The 20,089-nt window shown below is 43.7% G+C and overlaps 1 long non-coding RNA gene across 1 annotated transcript; it reads left to right on the forward strand.

The window, feature by feature from the left end:
* Positions 1-484: 484 nt before the first annotated feature.
* LOC139556449 (uncharacterized) lies at positions 485-19,605 on the forward strand. The gene is made up of 3 exons (XR_011671123.1): positions 485-698; positions 19,211-19,309; positions 19,407-19,605. It is a non-coding gene; the product is annotated as an uncharacterized lncRNA (long non-coding RNA).
* The last annotated feature ends 484 nt before the right edge of the window (positions 19,606-20,089 follow it).

The raw sequence follows: 20,089 nt of genomic DNA on the forward strand, positions 1-20,089 counted from the left end.
ATTCAGTTGTACAACTGACTAGGTATCCCCCTTTCCCATTGAATAGATGTCTGTGTCCAGTGGGAAGTAACAGAAGGGTGAGTGAATGGATTAAATAATTTGTTTATTTCTTGAGTCTGAAGTATATTGAAGTCTGGCAAATGTATTGTTATTAGTTATGCACTTTTTTTGTATTGCTCTTTTTATTTATCAATAGATTTTAATTGCAGTGAATGTTTAATTTATTTTCAAATGTTAATAGTATATTTTGACACATTCTACCTCTACTATTCTGTATCTAACATCATCATATCTCAACTCCATTTGAAAATATTTCAAAAGTAGGAGACTGTATTTCAATTGTTTATTTAAACAGGGACAGACGATTAAAACATTGACACATTTAATACAACAGTCAGATGAATTGCACCATCCCTAAATTAATCTCCAGTGCTTTTCGGCAAAAAGAGCACATTTGTAGGCCAACGCAGTCATACAGAAGTATGACTGCATGCACCCAGGCATTTTGTTTGATATTCTTCTCAGCGCTGTACTGCATCGCCCCCATTGCGTAATCTCAGTTGAAGAGAGTGGGAACGTGAGCGAAACATATTCTCTCTCACCCCAGAGGCAGTTTGGAATATCAAAGGAGTCTCGAGTCAGTCAAGGGAGAAAAAAACAACTCAGCTGTAGTGAAAGAACGTCAGGCCACGTCAATGGTAATGACGCACACGTACGGATCTATTCCATTGATTTCGGCACCGTTTGGTTAGGTGTGGATTTGTTTCAGTATGTAAGAATGCTTATTTTTAATTGACTCTCACAGAAATATTTATTTTACTGTACATTTTATAGTGTTTCAACTGAGGAGGGGATTTGGTAGTCTGGTGGAACCAGCCTGATTGCTGTGTTCCCCATTCTGTTTTACTATAAATAAAATCGATGCAGCGATCAAGCTAGGGATTTGGGTAATCTTGGTGAGTGATGATGTCTACTCCATGCACACTCACTTAAAATACATACTTACACCATATTAGAGCTTTGACCATCCGCTCTTTAATGTCTCATATTTATTTTAAACACATACTCACCCTGACAGCTCCATTTGATAACACCTTGACACTAGGATATGTGGTTATTGTCTCTTGCACAACTGTCAATCCACAGTACACTGCATAATTGTTTAAGCTATACACTTATCTATATGCACTATGGCATATTATTTAATGTACTTCCATACAGAATATCATTTTTGTCATAAATCCATTACAATATGTGTGTTTGAATGTAGTCAATGCAGCCTTTAAATGTGGTTTCAAATGGCGACACAACATAATACTAATCAAAAGCTTGGTAACTATGTCCATTAGGTAAATAAAGGCAAACTAATAACGAACGAGAGGATAATTAAAAAGCTTTTGTTTTCAATCATTGGTAATTACACACAGGCGATATGCTTGATAAATTGCTATATATATTGATGTAGGCCTGAGTCATAAGGTTGACATGAGAGTCCTGAAGTGAGTATTAAGAAAGGAAAATGAGCCTCCGTCCAACAGTAAAGCCAAATCCCCACGAGTCTGCCTTTTGAATGTCAGACATTTGCATCGCTGATCTACCTCCGCTCCCTTGTTTGTGTGATGAGCCTGAATTCCATTATATTGCATTATGTTTCCCATAATGATATACTGTAACCGATGGGTTCCATTTAAAGAATAAAGTGGGGGGGTTTTCTATCCTTTTGAATGATCGACGACATCTAATAAAATGCCATTATGAAACAGAATGTTAATTTTCCTGCTGGAAGTTGTGTTGATGGGTGTTTGCGAGCATGCGCGCATGTATAAGTGAGCGTGTGTAAATGGTCACCCTGATAAATAAAACAGTGCTCATTCCGAGGTCATGCCAGGGTTACGAATAAGCCGTCCCCAGCAGAATATTCTCATCCTCCCCGCAGTTAATTTGCATGACAGATCTGCATTGGACGAATAGATTAAACACCCTCTCTCTCTTTTCTGATTGGTGGGCAGCACTGGTGGATTAGCGTACTTAGAATTTGACTGACAGTTATGTCTGATGTCCGTGGATTTTTTTTTTTTTTTTAGGTAAAGCCTTTTTTAGCCATGCGTAATCCATAGGGAAGAAGCGGTTGTTCTGATTTGCTCGCTTGAAGCGAGTTCATTGAGAGGGCTTTTAACTTTCGGGTCCGTTCACGAACGATAAGGTTGCACATAAGGTTGGGCTTGTTAAACTCTGGTGCGTTTCGCCTGAATATTGCCAACAAAACTAATGATACCTCATATAGAGGTGGGTGGCACTCCAATCAATCAGCCATTACAGCAAAATAACAAAGTCCTCACCTTCCCTTCTTAACATATCACTCATGGATATTCTGTTAGGGTGGCGGCTCCTGTTCAATTTACAGTGTCATTAAGCATCGCTCTCCTTAAAGGCAAAGGAAGCCACCTTGGATCCAGTGAGGTTCTGAGCGCACAGTATTAGAGCCAAAGTGTCAGACATACCATGGCAAGTAGTGAGAGAGTGGTCTGTCAGGGTAAAGGGAAGGGTTATGAGTTCATGAGACGGCCATTACGATATCAAATGTATTTGAAAACAGAGTTAAGTTGACGCTAAGAACACAGTAAACTATGTCTGGCCAGAATGGTGCATAGAGAGCATCACAGAGTCTTATAGAGTGTCATGACATTGCGGAATGTGATTGCTGTTCCGAAATGAATGAGGGATGATTGGAGGGGAGGTAAAGAGGTGGGGAAAGCCTCTGCATGCCAAGGCTTATTAGACATGTGATTGAGAAATATTGTTATATGTTGTCATGCCCTGAACTTAGTATTCTTTGTTTTCTTTATTATTTTGGTTAGGTCAGGGTGTGACGAGGGTGGTATGTGTGTTTTTGTCTTATCTTGGGTTTTTTGTACACTGCTCAAAAAAATAAAGGGAACACTAAAATAACACATCCTAGATCTGAATGAATGAAATATTCTTATTAAATACTTTTTTCTTTACATAGTTGAATGTGCTGACAACAAAATCACACAAAAATTATCAATGGAAATCAAATTTATCAACCCATGGAGGTCTGGATTTGGAGTCACACTCAAAATTAAAGTGGAAAACCACACTACAGGCTGATCCAACTTTGATGTAATGTCCTTAAAACAAGTCAAAATGAGGCTCAGTAGTGTGTGTGGCCTCCACGTGCCTGTGTGACCTCCCTACAACGCCTGGGCATGCTCCTGATGAGGTGGCGGATGGTCTCCTGAGGGATCTCCTCCCAGACCTGGACTAAAGCATCCGCCAACTCCTGGACAGTCTGTGGTGCAACGTGGCGTTGGTGGATGGAGCGAGACATGATGTCCCAGATGTGCTCAATTGGATTCAGGTCTGGGGAACGGGCGGGCCAGTCCATAGCATCAATGCCTTCCTCTTGCAGGAACTGCTGACACACTCCAGCCACATGAGGTCTAGCATTGTCTTCCATTAGGAGGAACCCAGGGCCAACCGCACCAGCATATGGTCTCACAAGGGGTCTGAGGATCTCATCTCGGTATCTAATGGCAGTCAGGCTACCTCTGGCGAGCACATGGAGGGCTGTGCGGCCCCCCAAAGAAATGCCACCCCACACCATGACTGACCCACCGCCAAACCGGTCATGCTGGAGGATGTTGCAGGCAGCACGTTCTCCACGGTGTCTCCAGACTCTGTCACGTCTGTCACATGTGCGTGTGAACCTGCTTTCATCTGTGAAGAGCACAGGGCGCCAGTGGCGAATTTGCCAATCTTGGTGTTCTCTGGCAAATGCCAAACGTCCTGCACGGTGTTGGGCTGTAAGCACAACCCCCACCTGTGGACGTCGGGCCCTCATACCACCCTCATGGAGTCTGTTTCTGACCGTTTGAGCAGACACATGCACATTTGTGGCCTGCTGGAGGTCATTTTGCAGGGCTCTGGCAGTGCTCCTCCTTGCACAAAGGCGGAGGTAGCGGTCCTGCTGCTGGGTTGTTGCCCTCCTACGGCCTCCTCCACGTCTCCTGATGTACTGGCCTGTCTCCTGGTAGCACCTCCATGCTCTGGACACTACGCTGACAGACACAGCAAACCTTCTTGCCACAGCTCGCATTGATGTGCCATGCTGGATGAGCTGCACTACCTGAGCCACTTGTGTGGGTTGTAGACTCCGTCTCATGCTACCACTAGAGTGAAAGCACCGCCAGCATTCAAAAGTGACCAAAACATCAGCCAGGAAGCATAGGAACTGAGAAGTGGTCTGTGGTCACCACCTGCAGAACCACTCCTTTATTGGGGGTGTCTTGCTAATTGCCTATAATTTCCACCTGTTGTCTATTCCATTTGCAGAACAGCATGTGAAATGTATTGTCAATCAGTGTTGCTTCCTAAGTGGACAGTTTGATTTCACAGAAGTGTGATTGACTTGGAGTTACATTGTGTTGTTAAAGTGTTCCCTTTATTTTTTTGAGCAGTGTATGTCTAGGTGTGTGTGTCTAGTCTAGACATATGTAGGTCTATGGTGGCCTAGATTGGTTTCCAATCAGAGGCAGCTGTTTATCGTTGTCTCTGATTGGGGATCCTATTTAGGTTGCCATTTTGGTTTGTGGGTTATTGTCTATATTGATGTTGCATGTCTGCACTCATTGTTTATAGCGTTCACGTTCGTTTTGTTATTTTGTTAGTTTGTTTAGTGTTCTTCGTGTTCAGTCGTCTTCTATTAAAAATATGTATTCACATCACGCTGCGCTTTGGTCTCCTCACTACGACGTTCGTGACATGTGTTTTGGCCCCACACTCTTAAAAATGCTGGGTTATTTGGTTGACCCAACTGCTTGGTTGCAGGCATTGGGTCACTTAGTTGCGTTGTTTTCTTTAAAAGGAGCAAGGTTAGATCAGATCATAATAATAATAATATCAGATGACTGAAGGTGTAGTTTAGTAGGGGCGATGCTTTCAGATAGTTATATTTAGCCACCTGTGAGAGTAAATGTCATTCATATTCATCTGTTCTGTTGTATAGTTATCACATGTTACGGTCAAACATTTACATTTTTGAAGCGTCAATGATGCATACAGAAGTGTTTTAGTTCCCTTAAGCCTATGTAAATCCCATTGTTGGGATGCAATAAGGTGGTAAACCTTATTATGCAATTAGGTTTTATATTATAATCTATTATAATATGTAATAAATCAACTTAATATTCTAGAAGAATGTGTAAAATGCCAAAACAAATAATAATTTTCAGTATGTAAACTTATCATAATGAACAGGAATGACATTTACCCTCACGGGTGGCCAATAAGACCTATCTGAAAGTCACACCTCCTGAAAATAACCTAAGGATTACATAAAAAAATTATCCAGCTGCTAGATCAACCCAGCATGAAAGTAAAAAATACCCAATTGATGGTAAAATTAACCCATGTTTGGGTAATCCAAATAACTCAACATGTTGGGATATTTATGCAACCTGTAGAAAACCCCATCAAATTCATGCTCTCTGGCCCTGGGACAAGAGACAAACTTTGGGACTCTGCTGCAAAAGGCGGTCTTCCCCCTATGGGATGTAAACCGGTAGTTTCCACCTTTGTTGCTAGGCCAGGTTGCTAGGGTTGCCTTATCTAACTCTCCTAAACAAGTCAGCTGACTGGGGTCAGCCAATCACAGGCCCTATCTGGTGGGCTAACATACCCCCCACTGCTTCCTGTACCCAGTGGTGTGAAATACTTTAAAGTACTTCTTAAGTAGTTTTGGGGGGTATCTGTACTTTACTATTAATATTTTTGACTACTTTTACTTTTACATCACTACATTCCCAAAGACAATAATGTACTTTTTACTCCATAAATTTTCCCTGACACCCAAAAGTACTCGTTACATTTTGAATGTTTGGCAGGTCAGTAAAATTGTCCAATTCATGCACTTAAAGAGAAAATTCCTGGTCATCCCTGCTGCATCTGATCTAGCGGACTCACTAAACACAAATGCTTTGTTTGTAAATTATGTCTGAGTGTTGAAGTGTGCCCCTGGCTATCCATAAGTTAAAAAAATAAGAAAATGGTGCCGTCTGGTTTGCTTAATATAATGAATTTGAAATGATTTATACTTTTAATACTTAATTATATTTGAGCAATTACATTTACTTTTGATACTTAAGTATATTTAAAACCAAATACTTTTAGAGTTTTACTCAGTAGTATTTTACTAGGTGACTTTCACTTTTACTTGAGTCATTTTATATTAAGGTATCTTTACTTCTACTGAAGTATGACAATTGGGTACTTTTTCCACCACTGCATGTACCTCAGTCTCTCGCTACAGCTCCAACAGCTAGTTGACCAACCTCTTGGCTGCATCAACACTCTGAGGACTCACCTGTGGACAGCTCACCCCACAGACACTTCCCTCTCTGGACATTCTCTACTGTGTAGTGCGTACATGACCATTGTAAATTGTAGCCCTGTCTCCTACTGGTCATTTATATCCTCTAAGCGGGTCACTAGGACAGTTGTACTTATAATCTAAACCGGCACCTCTTTCCAAGACCACCACATGGTGGCGCTCTTTTTCACAACACAACTAGTTGGGTCAAAATAAGCCAGCGTGTGTTCTGTCCAATATTTACCCAGCGCTGGTTTACCAAAGAACCCAAATTGGGCTGTTTATAACCAAGCATTTCTTTGAGTGCACTATACCCTTCAACCAAGAGTTTTGATGGAGGAGTGCTCAGGTTACTCTGAAGAAGACGCCATTTGGTGCCAAAACGTCAGTATACCTGTGTGCCTCTGATCACAGAACAAAGCAGAATTTTTACTCTAAGATGATTTACTCTAAGAAGAAGATGTGATGGCCAAGCGATCTTCTAAAGAAATGTTGCCACTAGGAACTGAGGTCACTGACTGAGGTCACTCCATGCTGCTGTCCAAAGAGAGAAAAAAGGAAGTAGAGAGAGAGATCAAGAGCCAAAGATGGCTTCATGAGTTTCCTGAAAGCCTGTTGTAACTCTAACATTACATTGAGACGTTGAGTTTATTGCATGCAATGGAATGGGAATGCAACTCTGGCGAGTTTGTTTTATATTTACCCTGTGCCAAACACACCCAAAGTCACACAAATACCCAAACACAGGTATCATGCACTTGTGATCGTGAACATACATACTGACATGCACACGCACACACACACACACACATATCACTTTCATGTTGACAGGGGCAATATTTAAATACACACACATATAGCATGTGAGTGAAATGAACTTGGATTTCTAATCCTGTCAACTCACAGGGGACCCTGGTGACACTGCCCAAAAAACTGAGCCCGTAATTGATCTGACACACAAGACCAACCTGATTGGCTCTCAAAACCCTTCAAAGCATTGGGGGGAAAATAACATTAGCCATCCCCGTCCACCCTTCGGAATCCATTTTCTGTAATTCTGACACTCCGACAAGGCTGGGAGTGCAAAGCTGGTTGAGCTGATTAACAGGAAGTGAACAGGGGAATTTAATTAGCGATGCTCAAGGCATGCGAGGTCCAGGAAAAAAGCCTTTTCTGTCAGAACCTTGGAGTGACAGCGGCTCGGGCCTGGTGAGGAGACAGACAGGAGGTAACAGTGGAGTCATAACTAATCCAGACATTTAATATCCCTCTCGTCAGGGTAAAGTAACAACACCTTTAGCAGCGTGTGTGCAATCTTACTGTAGGTGACAGAGTCAATCAGAAAAAGTGTTTGGAGTGATTATACGGGGCGTGAGATGCAAGGTTTTGGTTACTCCAATTTGCATCACATAAATGGCTCCCAGAATTTTAATCCAAACCGCATTTGAACTTTGAACCCGAATTACGAATCTAATTTGAATTAATTTCCAGTATAACGTTGATGCATGGTAGAGATACTGGGTCATTACTACTGCACATGTGATAGGGTACACAGGTCCCATTAGTTATAATGTGCCTAGAAAAAGTGTGGTTTGTGTAGGCGTGTGCTGCTGATTTAATTGATAATGAGGGTAGTATTTAATTGCATGTGTAATGATTCAATCCATCATCCAGACTCAGTGGCTATGGAATTCTATCCTTCAGGTAGTCTAGTGAGGAGGAAAGATTCAAGGAAAAAAGACAAAGAGTGTAAGCAACAAGCCAGATTTGAGATCCAACAGAGAAATATTTTAAAACAGTGGATTGCTGGGACTAGTCATTCAAGAAATCCTTTCGAGGTACAACAGCGATTAAAAACTGTTTACAATTTCAGTAAAGAATCCCTTAAAAACAGAATAGTTGATGTAAGGTAATTAATATGTAATTGGCATTTTATCATGTGAGTTTAAGTACAGACCAGGTTAATCAAATAGGGGAGAGTGGGGTAAGTTGAGCAGTCCCTTGTTTCTAGGAAACCATACACAAAATCTATAATTTGACCAAATATTTAGGAAGAGGTCATCAGTTCATGGAGTCTGTGAAGGAAGAAACCATATGGAATAAGTGGTAAGCAAGTTAGGTTCCAAAAACCGATTTTCATCAAGTCAAAATAATGTATTGTGATAAAGCTGCAATATGTAACTGTCACGTTCTGACCATAGTTCTTTTGTGTTTTCTTTGTTTTAGTGTTGGTCAGGACGTGAGCTGAGTGGGCATTCTATGTTGTGTGTCTAGTTTTCCTGTTTCTATGTTTGGCCTGATATAGTTCTCAATCAGAGGCAGGTGTTAGTCATTGTCTCTGATTGGGAACCATATTTAGGTAGCCTGTTTTGTGTTGGGGTTTTGTGGGTGGTTGTCTTCTGTCTTTGTGTTCATTGCACCAGATAGGACTGTTTCGGTTTTGCCACATTTGTTATTTTTATGTATTGTGTTCATGTTCAATTGTTTATTATTAAAACATGGACACTAACTACGCTGCGTATTGGTCCGATCCCTGCTACACCTCCTCTTCAGACGAAGGGAAGGAAATCTGCCGTTACAGTAACTTTTTGGAAGTCCTGACCAAATTCACATAGAAATGTGAGTTATAGATCTTTCATTCTCATTTAAAGATTAAGAAGTGTGAATCTGTTCTGTGTGTGCTATTTCTATGCATCCTGTTAGTTTTTGTATCTTTTACTTTGGGTTTTGTACACCAGCTTCAAACAGCTGAAAATACAATATTTTTGGTTATTGAAAATATATTTCACAACGGTTTAGATGGTACAAGGATTCTGTGGTTTGTCACATAAACTAAAATTAGGCAAACCATTAGAATTTTTGCAACCAGAAAATAGCAGAGCGATTTCTGCATTTTGCACCTTGCATTCGGGAAGGTATTCAGAAACATTCAATTTTTCAACATTTTGTTACGTTACAACCTTATTCTAAAATTGATTGAATATTTTTTTCTCAATCTACACATAATAGCCAAAAATGAAAAACTGAAATACCTTGTTTACATACAGTGGGGCAAAAAAGTATTTAGTCAGCCACCAATTGTGCAAGTTCTCCCACTTAAAAAGATGAGAGAGGCCTGTAATTTTCATCATAGGTACACTTCAACTATGACAGACAAAATGAGAAGAAAAAAAATCCAGAAAATCACATTGTAGGATTTTTTATGAATTTATTTGCAAATTATGGTGGAAAATAAGTATTTGGTCAATAACAAAAGTTTCTCAATACTTTGTTATATACCCTTTGTTGGCAATGACAGAGGTCAAACGTTTTCTGTAAGTCTTCACAAGGTTTTCACACACTGTTGCTGGTATTTTGGCCCATTCCTCCATGCAGATCTCCTCTAGAGCAGTGATGTTTTGGGGCTGTTGCTGGGCAACACGGACTTTCAACTCCCTCCAAAGATTTTCTATGGGGTTGAGATCTGGAGACTGGCTAGGCCACTCCAGGACCTTGAAATGCTTCTTACGAAGCCACTCCTTCGTTGCCCGGGCGGTGTGTTTGGGATCATTGTCATGCTGAAAGACCCAGCCACGTTTCATCTTCAATGCCCTTGCTGATGGAAGGAGGTTCACTCAAAATCTCACGATACATGGCCCCATTCATTCTTTCCTTTACACGGATCAGTCGTCCTGGTCCCTTTGCAGAAAAACAGCCCCAAAGCATGATGTTTCCACCCCCATGCTTCACAGTAGGTATGGTGTTCTTTGGATGCAACTCAGCATTCTTTGTCATCCAAACACGACGAGTTAAGATGTACCAAAAAGTTATATTTTGGTTTCATCTGACCATATGACATTCTCCCAATCTTCTTCTGGATCATCCAAATGCTCTCTAGCAAACTTCAGACGGGCCTGGACATGTACTGGCTTAAGCAGGGGGACACGTCTGGCACTGCAGGATTTGAGTCCCTGGCGGCGTAGTGTGTTACTGATGGTAGGCTTTGTTACTTTGGTCCCAGCTCTCTGCAGGTCATTCACTAGGTCCCCCCGTGTGGTTCTGGGATTTTTGCTCACCGTTCTTGTGATCATTTTGACCACACGGGGTGAGATCTTGCGTGGAGCCCCAGATCGAGGGAGATTATCAGTGGTCTTGTATGTCTTCCATTTCCTAATAATTGCTCCCACAGTTGATTTCTTCAAACCGAGCTGCTTACCTATTGCAGATTCAGTCTTCCCAGCCTGGTGCAGGTCTACAATTTTGTTTCTGGTGTCCTTTGACAGCTCTTTGGTCTTGGCCATAGTGGAGTTTGGAGTGTGACTGATTGAGGTTGTGGACAGGTGTCTTTTATACTGATAACAAGTTCAAACAGGTGCCATTAATACAGGTAACGAGTGGAGGACAGAGGAGCCTCTTAAAGAAGAAGTTACAGGTCTGTGAGAGCCAGAAATCTTGCTTGTTTGTAGGTGACCAATACTTATTTTCCACCATAATTTGCAAATAAATTCATAAAAAATCCTACAATGTGATTTTCTGGATTTTTTTTTCTCATTTTGTCTGTCATAGTTGAAGTGTACCTATGATGAAAAGTATTTAGTCAGCCACCAATTGTGCAAGTTCTCCCACTTAAAAAGATGAGAGGCATGCACATTTGTGGCCTGCTGGAGGTCATTTTGCAGGGCTCTGGCAGTGCTCCTCCTTGCACAAAGGTGAAGGTAGCGGTCCTGCTGCTGGGTTGTTGCCCTCCTACGGCCTCCTCCACGTCTCCTGATGTACTGGCCTGTCTCCTGGTAGCGCCTCCATGCTCTGGACACTACGCTGACAGAAACAGCAAACCTTTTTGCCACAGCTCGCATTGATGTGCCATCCTGGATGAACTGCACTACCTGAGCCACTTGTGTGGGTTGTAGACTCCGTCTCATGCTACCACTAGAGTGAAAGCACCGCCAGCATTCAAAAGTGACCAAAACATCAGCCAGGAAGCATAGGAACTGAGAAGTGGTCTGTGGTCACCACCTGCAGAACCATTCCTTTATTGGGGGTGTCTTGCTAATTGCCTATAATTTCCACCTTTTGTCTATTCCATTTGCACAACAGCATGTGAAATTTATTGTCAATCAGTGTTGCTTCCTAAGTGGACAGTTTGATTTCACAGAAGTGTGATTGACTTGGAGTTACATTGTGTTGTTTAAGTGTTCCCTTTATTTTTTTGAGCAGTGTATATGTCACACCCTGGCCTTAGTTATCTTTGTGTTCATTAGTATTTTAGTTAGGTCAGGGTGTGACATGGGTTAGTATGTGTTTTTGTATTGTCTAGTGTGGTTTGTATGGTTGAGGGGGTTTCATAGAGTAGATGGGGTTGTGTTCAGTGTAGGTGTTTAGAATTGTCTATGGTTGAGTGTAGTTGTTTAGGAAAGTCTATGGTTGCCTGATTTGGTTCTCAATCAGAGACAGCTGGTTATTGTTGTCTCTGATTGGGAGCCATATTTAAGGTAGCCATAGGCTTTAGGTGTTTGTGGGTAATTGTCTATGTCAATGTTCTATGTTGCATGTGTGCACTAGTTCGTTATAGCTTCACGATCGTTTGTTGTTTTTGTTAGTTTGTTAAAGTGTTTCGTGTCGTGTTCTTTCATCTTCTTTAATAAAGAGAAGATGTATCATTATCACGCTGCGCCTTGGTCCGTCTCTCCACACGATCGTGACAGAATTACCCACCACAGGATCAAGCAGCGTGACAAGCGGCAACAGGAGCAAGGCATCAAGGATTCTTGGACATGGGAGGAGATATTGGATGGAAAGGGACCTTGGGCTCAACCTGGAGAATATCGCCGTCCCAAAGCTGAGCTGGAGGCAGCGAAAGCAGAGAGGCGGCGATATGAGGAGGCAGCACGGAGGCAAGGCTGGAAGCCCGTGAGTACTACCCAAAAATTTCTTGGGCGGGGGCTAGGAGGTAGTGGGCCGAGGGCAGGTAGGAGACCTGCGCCCACTTCCCAGGCTAACCGTGGAGAGCGGGAGTACGGGCAGACACCGTGTTACGCAGTAGAGCGCACGGTGTCTCCTGTACGTGTGCATAGCCCAGTGCGGGTTATTCCACCTCCCCGCACTGGTAGGGCTAGATTGAGCATTGAGCCAAGTGCCATGAAGCCGGCTCAACCTATCTGGCCACCAGTGCGTCTCCTCGGGCCGGCTTACATGGCACCAGCCTTACGCATGGTGTCCCCGGTTCGCCTACATAGCCCGGTGCGGGTTATTCCACCTCCCCGCACTGGTCGGGCGACGGGGAGCATTCAACCAGGTAAGGTTGGGCAGGCTCAATGCTCAAGGGAGCCAGTACGCCTGCACGGTCCAGTATTTCCGGCGCTACCTCCCCGCCCCAGTCCAGTTCCACCAGTGCCTACACCACGCACCAGGCTTCCAGTGTGTCTCCAGAGCCCTGTTCCTCCTCCACACACTCGTCCAATGGTGCGTGTCTCCAGCCCATTACCACCAGTGCCTACGCCACGCACCAAGCCTCCTGTGCGTCTCCAGAGTCCTGTGCATCCTGTTGCTGCTCCCCGCACTAGCCTTGAAGTGCGTGTTCCCAGCCCGGTACCACCAGTGCCGGCACCACGCACTAGGCCTAATGTGCGTCTCCAGGGTCCAGTATGCCCTGTTCCTTCTCCCCGCACTAGCCTTGAGATGCGTGTCCCCAGCCCGGTACCACCAGTTCCGGCACCACGCACCAGGCCTACAGTGCGCCTCATACGGCCAGAGCCATCCGTCTCCCCAGCGCCATCTGAGCCATCCGTCTCCCCAGCGCCATCTGAGCCATCCGTCTCCCCAGCGCCATCTGAGCCATCCGTCTCCCCAGCGCCATCTGAGCCATCCGTCTCCCCAGCGCCATCTGAGCCATCCGTCTCCCCAGCGCCATCTGAGCCATCCGTCTCCCCAGCGCCATTAGAGCCATCCGTCTGTCCCGAGCCATTAGAGCCGTTCGTCAGTCAGGAGCCGCTAGAGCCGCCAACCAGACAGGATCTGCCAGAGCCGCCAACCAGACAGGATCTGCCAGAGCCGCCAACCAGACAGGATCTGCCAGAGCCGCCAACCAGACAGGATCTGCCAGAGCCGCCAACCAGACAGGATCTGCCAGAGCCGCCAACCAGACAGGATCTGCCAGAGCCGCCAACCAGACAGGATCTGCCAGAGCCGCCAACCAGACAGGATCTGCCAGAGCCGCCAGCCAGCCATGAGCAGCCAGATCCGCCAGCCAGCCATGAGCAGCCAGATCCGCCAGCCAGCCATGAGCAGCCAGATCCGTCAGCCAGCCATGAGCAGCCAGATCCGTCAGCCAGCCATGAGCAGCCAGATCCGTCAGCCAGCCATGAGCAGCCAGATCCGTCAGCCAGCCATGAGCAGCCAGATCCGTCAGCCAGCCATGAGCAGCCAGATCCGTCAGCCAGCCATGAGCAGCCAGATCCGTCAGCCAGCCATGAGCAGCCAGATCCGTCAGCCAGCCAGGATCCGCCAAAGCCGTCCAGCCAGGATCCGCCAGAGCCGTCCAGCCAGGATCCGCCAGAGCCGTCCAGCCAGGATCCGCCATTTAGTCCGGGGATGCCCCTTATCCCGGTGCTGCCCCTTGTCCCGGTGCTGCCCCTTGTCCCGGTGCTGCCCCTTGTCCCGGTGCTGCCCCTTGTCCCGGTGCTGCCCCTGAATCCAGTGGGGTTAAGTTGGAGGGTGGACATTTGGAGGAGGCTACGAAAGCGGGTAGTGACTATGGTAGGGTGGGGACCACGACCAGTACCAGAGCCGCCACCATGGACAGACGCCCACCCAAACCCTCCCATAGACTTTATGCTGGTGCGTCCGGAGTTCGCACCTTAAGGGGGGGGTTATGTCACACCCTGGCCTTAGTTATCTTTGTTTTCATTAGTATTTTAGTTAGGTCAGGGTGTGACATGGGTTAGTATGTGTTTTTGTATTGTCTAGTGTGGTTTGTATGGTTGAGGGGGTTTCATAGAGTATATGGGGTTGTGTTCAGTGTAGGTGTTTAGAATTGTCTATGGTTGAGTGTAGTTGTTTAGGAAAGTCTATGGTTGCCTGATTTGGTTCTCAATCAGAGACAGCTGGTTATTGTTGTCTCTGATTGGGAGCCATATTAAAGGTAGCCATAGACAATTACCCACAAACACCTAAAGCCTATGTCAATGTTCTATGTTGCATGTGTGCACTAGTTCTTTATAGCTTCACGATCGTTTGTTGTTTTTGTTAGTTTGTTAAAGTGTTTCGTGTCGTGTTCTTTCATCTTCTTTAATAAAGAGAAGATGTATCATTATCACGCTGCGCCTTGGTCCGTCTCTCCACACGATCGTGACAGTATATTTGTTCTCCTTTGCACCTTAGTATCTCTACTTGCACATTCATCTTCTGCGCATCTATCACTCCAGTGTTTAATTGCTAAATTGTAATTACTTCGCCACTACGGCCTATTTATTGCCTTACCTCCCTAATCTTACCTCATTTGCATACACTGTACATAGATTTTTTTCTATTGTGTTATTGACTGTACGTATGTTTATTCCATGTGTTGTTGTTTGTGTTGCACTGCTTGGCTTTATCTTGGCCAGGTCGCAGTTGTAAATGAAAACTTGTTCTCAACTGGCCTACCTGGTTAAATAAAGGTGAAATTAAATGTTTAAAAAAAAGTAAAATAAAAAAGACTTGAGAGGCTTTGAAGCCACCGGTCAGCCATATTGGCGCTCCCCCTAGGAGTAGTCCTCCATAGGAATGAATTGAAGTCTACAGTATTTCAATTAAATGTTTGAAGGACAAAAACATTTTTATTTTGTAGCTTTAAAGAAAAAGTTGTTATACTGTATATTATTTCATTTTTATGTGTTTAGCTCGCATAATATAATTTTCAGTTACGCATTAAGGTGTCTGTAATATAATAAATGTGGCAAAAATGAATGGAGACATTTATGGCTGCGCAGTGATATTAATACAACGCAACTGTCAGTCATCCAGGGTTTATACACATCATAGATCTAAACCAAAGTAGATACACTTAAGATTGTTCTATACATCAGTTGGGATCTCTATAAACTTTGATATGATGTCCTAAACCTAGCATGAAAGTGGATCCTTGTAGCTGTGTAGGCTAATATAGTCTTTGCCTTGTGTCATGTTGAGCCAATGACCACGGGGTAAGTTGAGCCAATGGTTGAGCCAATGGCAAGTTGAGCAAATTTAAGTGGAATGCATTATCGCTGAGATATGAGGTAACAACAGGGCCTGGCCTAAGTTTTTTTAGTTAAGTTAAGTTTTTTTTTTTTTAAGTACAACGTGTTTGTTAGGTGTTAAGCCTGTGTTAAAAGATGCATAAAATGATTAAAAGACAAAACAAGCGATTGTAATTTTGTTGAATTGTGTTTGGGAAAGAAAGATAAACATGGCTTCAAAAAGTTTGTGGTAATTTCATTCAGTACATACAGTACATTTGTAGGCAGGTTAACTTACCCTGTCCCGTGGCTCAACTTACTGTTGTGCCAAGTTATGACAAGAGACCACTTTTTTTTTTCAAAGTTTTCAGTAGGCAATCATTGGCGGCCATATTGATATGAATTAGGGTTACAGCAGTGAACGTACAGTATATGATTTGACAACACCGACATCCTTGCCTCTGTTGTTTTGTATCCCAATGGGAGGAGACAGCCTGTCGGGAGGCTATCACCTGATCCACCCAACCACATGGCTTTTGACAACTCCCCTCTATTCACACATCTGGAGCGGGACTGGTCCCAACTCTTCACCCAGGCCTCAGGCAATACGTCAGGCTAGGCCAGGAGGAGAAAGGCCATGAATGTTGACAGCAAAGGGGTTTGACGTATCAGCTTTAAAGAGTTTCTCCCTCAAGCCCTGGCAGCCCACAACAATGAATAAACATAAATGATACTACAGGGGATTCACACACTACACATACATAAGCACACACTCATTCGCACACACGCTTACACAATTTCAACCACATATTGCAAACACACACACTTGCAAACACACACACACACCAATATTTACAATAAGTACAACATAATATATACATGCTACACTACTGGAAGAGTGGGGGGAAAACAGTCCTATTGTTCTCGGGTGTGAGCCACACGTAAGACTGAGAAATTCTATCGAACAGAACGTTTGTATCAAGGGCATAGCAAGGTGATGGAGAAGATTAAACAAGTTTTGTATGTTGAAAATACTGGAGACAGAATTACATTCACTACAGATTGCCTTTCGGGGTCCAAAGAGTCTCTCGTGAGCTTGACTGCTCACTTTATCAACATCCTCAATGTCAAAACTATGACCCAATCACACACTGGAGAATACATTGGAAACCTGTTTCTGGAGATATTGCACGAGTGTGCCATGGACAGTTAACGTGTTCCCAGTGGTTCCCAAAGCTATAGGGCGCGAGGGATCGGCAGGGGTGGGTGTGAGGGGTCGGCAGGGGGGGGGGGGGTGCTCAGTCCAGCTTAAAGGAACTCAGTCCAGCTTTAAACTTACTCTTGAACGTTGTAATAGTAGAATGCACAATTTGCAATTTCGAAATCGGGTAGTGCATCATCAGTTCCTCTTGTCATGTCAGTCATTGCATACCTTAGAGAGCTATTTATAACTTGTCAGAAATGTCCAGATCAACAAGCCCATGTCAGCTAACATTATTTTATTTAGGTTTTTATCCCATATATATTGTTTTGTCACTCAAATAACACATTAGACATGACAACATGTGTAGAATTGCAGGAAATAAGCTTTAAACCTGCAAAATTCTCTCCACCAACAAGAGGGGTGTGAACAGTTTATGTCATGACCAATGCTTGCGCCCATAGAAATAGACATGGCGTGTGCGCGCACACACAGTGGATGTCCCCAATGCTGGAAGGTGGGCCCCGAGTGAAAAAGTTTGGGAACCCCTGTGCTACGGGACGTCCGCCAAACCCAGATTTGTCGGTCGGACTGCTAGGTGGTGAAGCGTGATTCATCACTTCAGAGACTCTAATGCTGACTCCCAAACTCCAGAGTCCAATGGCGGCGAGCTGTACACCACTCCAGCCAACGATTGGCATTGCACATGGTGATCTTAGGCTTGTGGGAGGCTGCTCAGCCATGGAAACCCATTTTGTGAAGCTCCCGACAAACAGTTATTGTGCTGACGTTGCTTCCAGAGGCAGTTTGGAACTTGGTAGTTAGTGTTGCAACCGAGGACATACGATTTTTACGCGCTACACGCTTCAGCACTCAGCGGTCCCGTTCTGTGAGCTTGTTTTGCCTACCACTTCATGGCTGAGCCGTTGTTTCTCCTAGACGTTTCCACTTCACAATAACAGCACTTACAGTTGGCCGGGGTATCTCTAGCAGGGCAGAAATTTGATGAAGTGACTTGTTGGAAAGGTGGCATCATGACGGAGCCACATTGAAAGTCACTGAGCTCTTCAGTGAGGCCATTCTACCACCAATGTTTGTCTATGGAGATTGCATGGCTGTGTGCTCAATTTTATAGCCAAATCCACAAATTTGAAGGGGTGTCCTTATACTTTTATATATACTGTATAGTGTACATTGATGCTACACACAAATCACACGGCTGCTACCAGACTCTTATTATGATTGCTAAATAATTACCAATTTAAACACTTGCCCCCCAATCCCCCCTCTCCAAAACACATGTTAATATTGGACTATAAATTGTGCCTTCCTGTATTATACTTAACTAACATGTATATTCTACTGAGCCATTTACTTTATGCTTGTATTCTTATCTTTTATTATTTCTTACTGTTGTTGCATTGTCGAGAAGGAACTAGCAAGTAAGCATTTCATTGGAAGGTGTATACCATGTGTCCCGTACATATGACTAATAAAAAACTTGAAACGTGCGCAAAAGACAGACCTAACGGTGTACTCTGGGGACTATGGACAATTCACATGTCGAAGTGTAGAGAAGTGGAACATAGAGTAGTGGGACGTAGCAAAGCACATCCACACATTGAACCCAATAGAAGAAATCACCCTGGTGATGAACAATTCTGAGGCCCCTGTCTCATGCATTATTCCCACGAAGTTCTGAATCTCTATCGAAGTTCTGACCCTTTGCAAAGATGTACAATACCAAGGAAGTGGTGCTGGCCTGCTTGTTGGATCCTTGCTAACAAGCAGTGACCCTTTTCAGATAGAACAACCAGCAGGGTCGAAACCTGGCTAAAGTAAGAGGCAAAGAAAGGCTCACACTCAGCAAGCTCAGAGCCCACCAGTGAGGAAGGGGATCACAAAAGGCCAAGGTTGGAGAGACAGTCTGTTAGACAACCTACAGGTAACAGCCAAAATAAAGGAAACTCTTGAGTAAATTAGAGATATAAAGTATATTGAAAGCAAATACTTCCACACAGGTGTGGAATTAACATCCCATCATGCTCAGGGTAATGTATAAAAATGCCCAGTTGCCCTTTATTTTGGCTACCATGGCTAGAAGAAGAGATATCAGTGACTTTGAAAGAGGGGTGATTGTTGGGGCACATTTGGCAGGAGCTTCAGCAAAGAAGACTGCTCAACTTGCTGATGTTTCACGATATGCCATGGCCGTCTCAGTCACCAGATCTCAAACCAATTGAACACTTATTGGGAGATTCTAGAGAAGCACCTGAGACAGCGTTTTCCACCACCATCAACAAAACGTGGAAGAATGGTGTCGTATCCCTCCATTAGAGTTCCAGACACTTGTAGAATCTATGCCAAGTCACACTGAAACTACTCTGGCAGCTCGTGGTGGCCCAACATAGTCTATTAAGACACGTGATTCCTTTCTTTTGGCAGTTACCTGTATATGACAACGGACTCAGCCAGAGGCACCTAGGGGTCTGGATGAGAAGCTGGAGTGATACCTTAGAGAACCTGTTCTGGATGGCCAAATAGGTATGTTAAACCACTTCAATGTTTTCTCTCTTTAATGAACAGAAATGTTTTTCTCAATAAAATGTAAACCTATTCTTATTTGTATTATCACCCTAAGGTGACCCCCTGCAGTGGTGGAAGCTGTCTCCATTAGCCAGATGGTTCCTGACTGCACCACCCTGCCCTGTCCCCAGTGAAAGACTCTTTAGCACAATAGGGAATATCCTGTAGTTGCGGCCAAATATATTGGCACCCTTGCATTTTTCTCAAATAAGTAAAACAAAAAAATAAAGTGGTATCTACACCAGTTTATTGGATTTCAAAATGTTTATTTTTGAAACTTAAGTTTAAAATGTTAATTTAATTGAATAGACGCTGCGTTATATAGACCTCAAAATGGATGTTCGGGTCCATGTGACTGATAATGATGGAGCAAGTCACATGTGAACTCCCTTTTTATGTTTATAAAAATTTGACATTATTTCAAAGGTCACTTGCAAAAGGTCAGGCTTAGTTGGATTAGCCCACTGTGGAGATTGGAGTGTATACACATTGTCCAACATTGACCTTTATGAGCATGGAAAAGGCAAGCTTTTAAAAATGAACTCTGTTTGCAGAGAGCCCCTCATACTCCCCAAGGAAATAGTGCACCATATGCATTTTTTCAGGAATAGTGGGACTATTCTTTACTTACATTGACTGGTTTTGATGGATATGCCACTGAGATGCGCTCTGATTTTGACAAATGGAAGTCCTGGAAGAATTAAGCTTAAAGGAATGGCTGCTCATTCATATGACCAA

Source organism: Salvelinus alpinus, chromosome 27 (genome assembly GCF_045679555.1).
Source record: "Salvelinus alpinus chromosome 27, SLU_Salpinus.1, whole genome shotgun sequence".
NCBI lineage: Eukaryota > Metazoa > Chordata > Actinopteri > Salmoniformes > Salmonidae > Salvelinus > Salvelinus alpinus.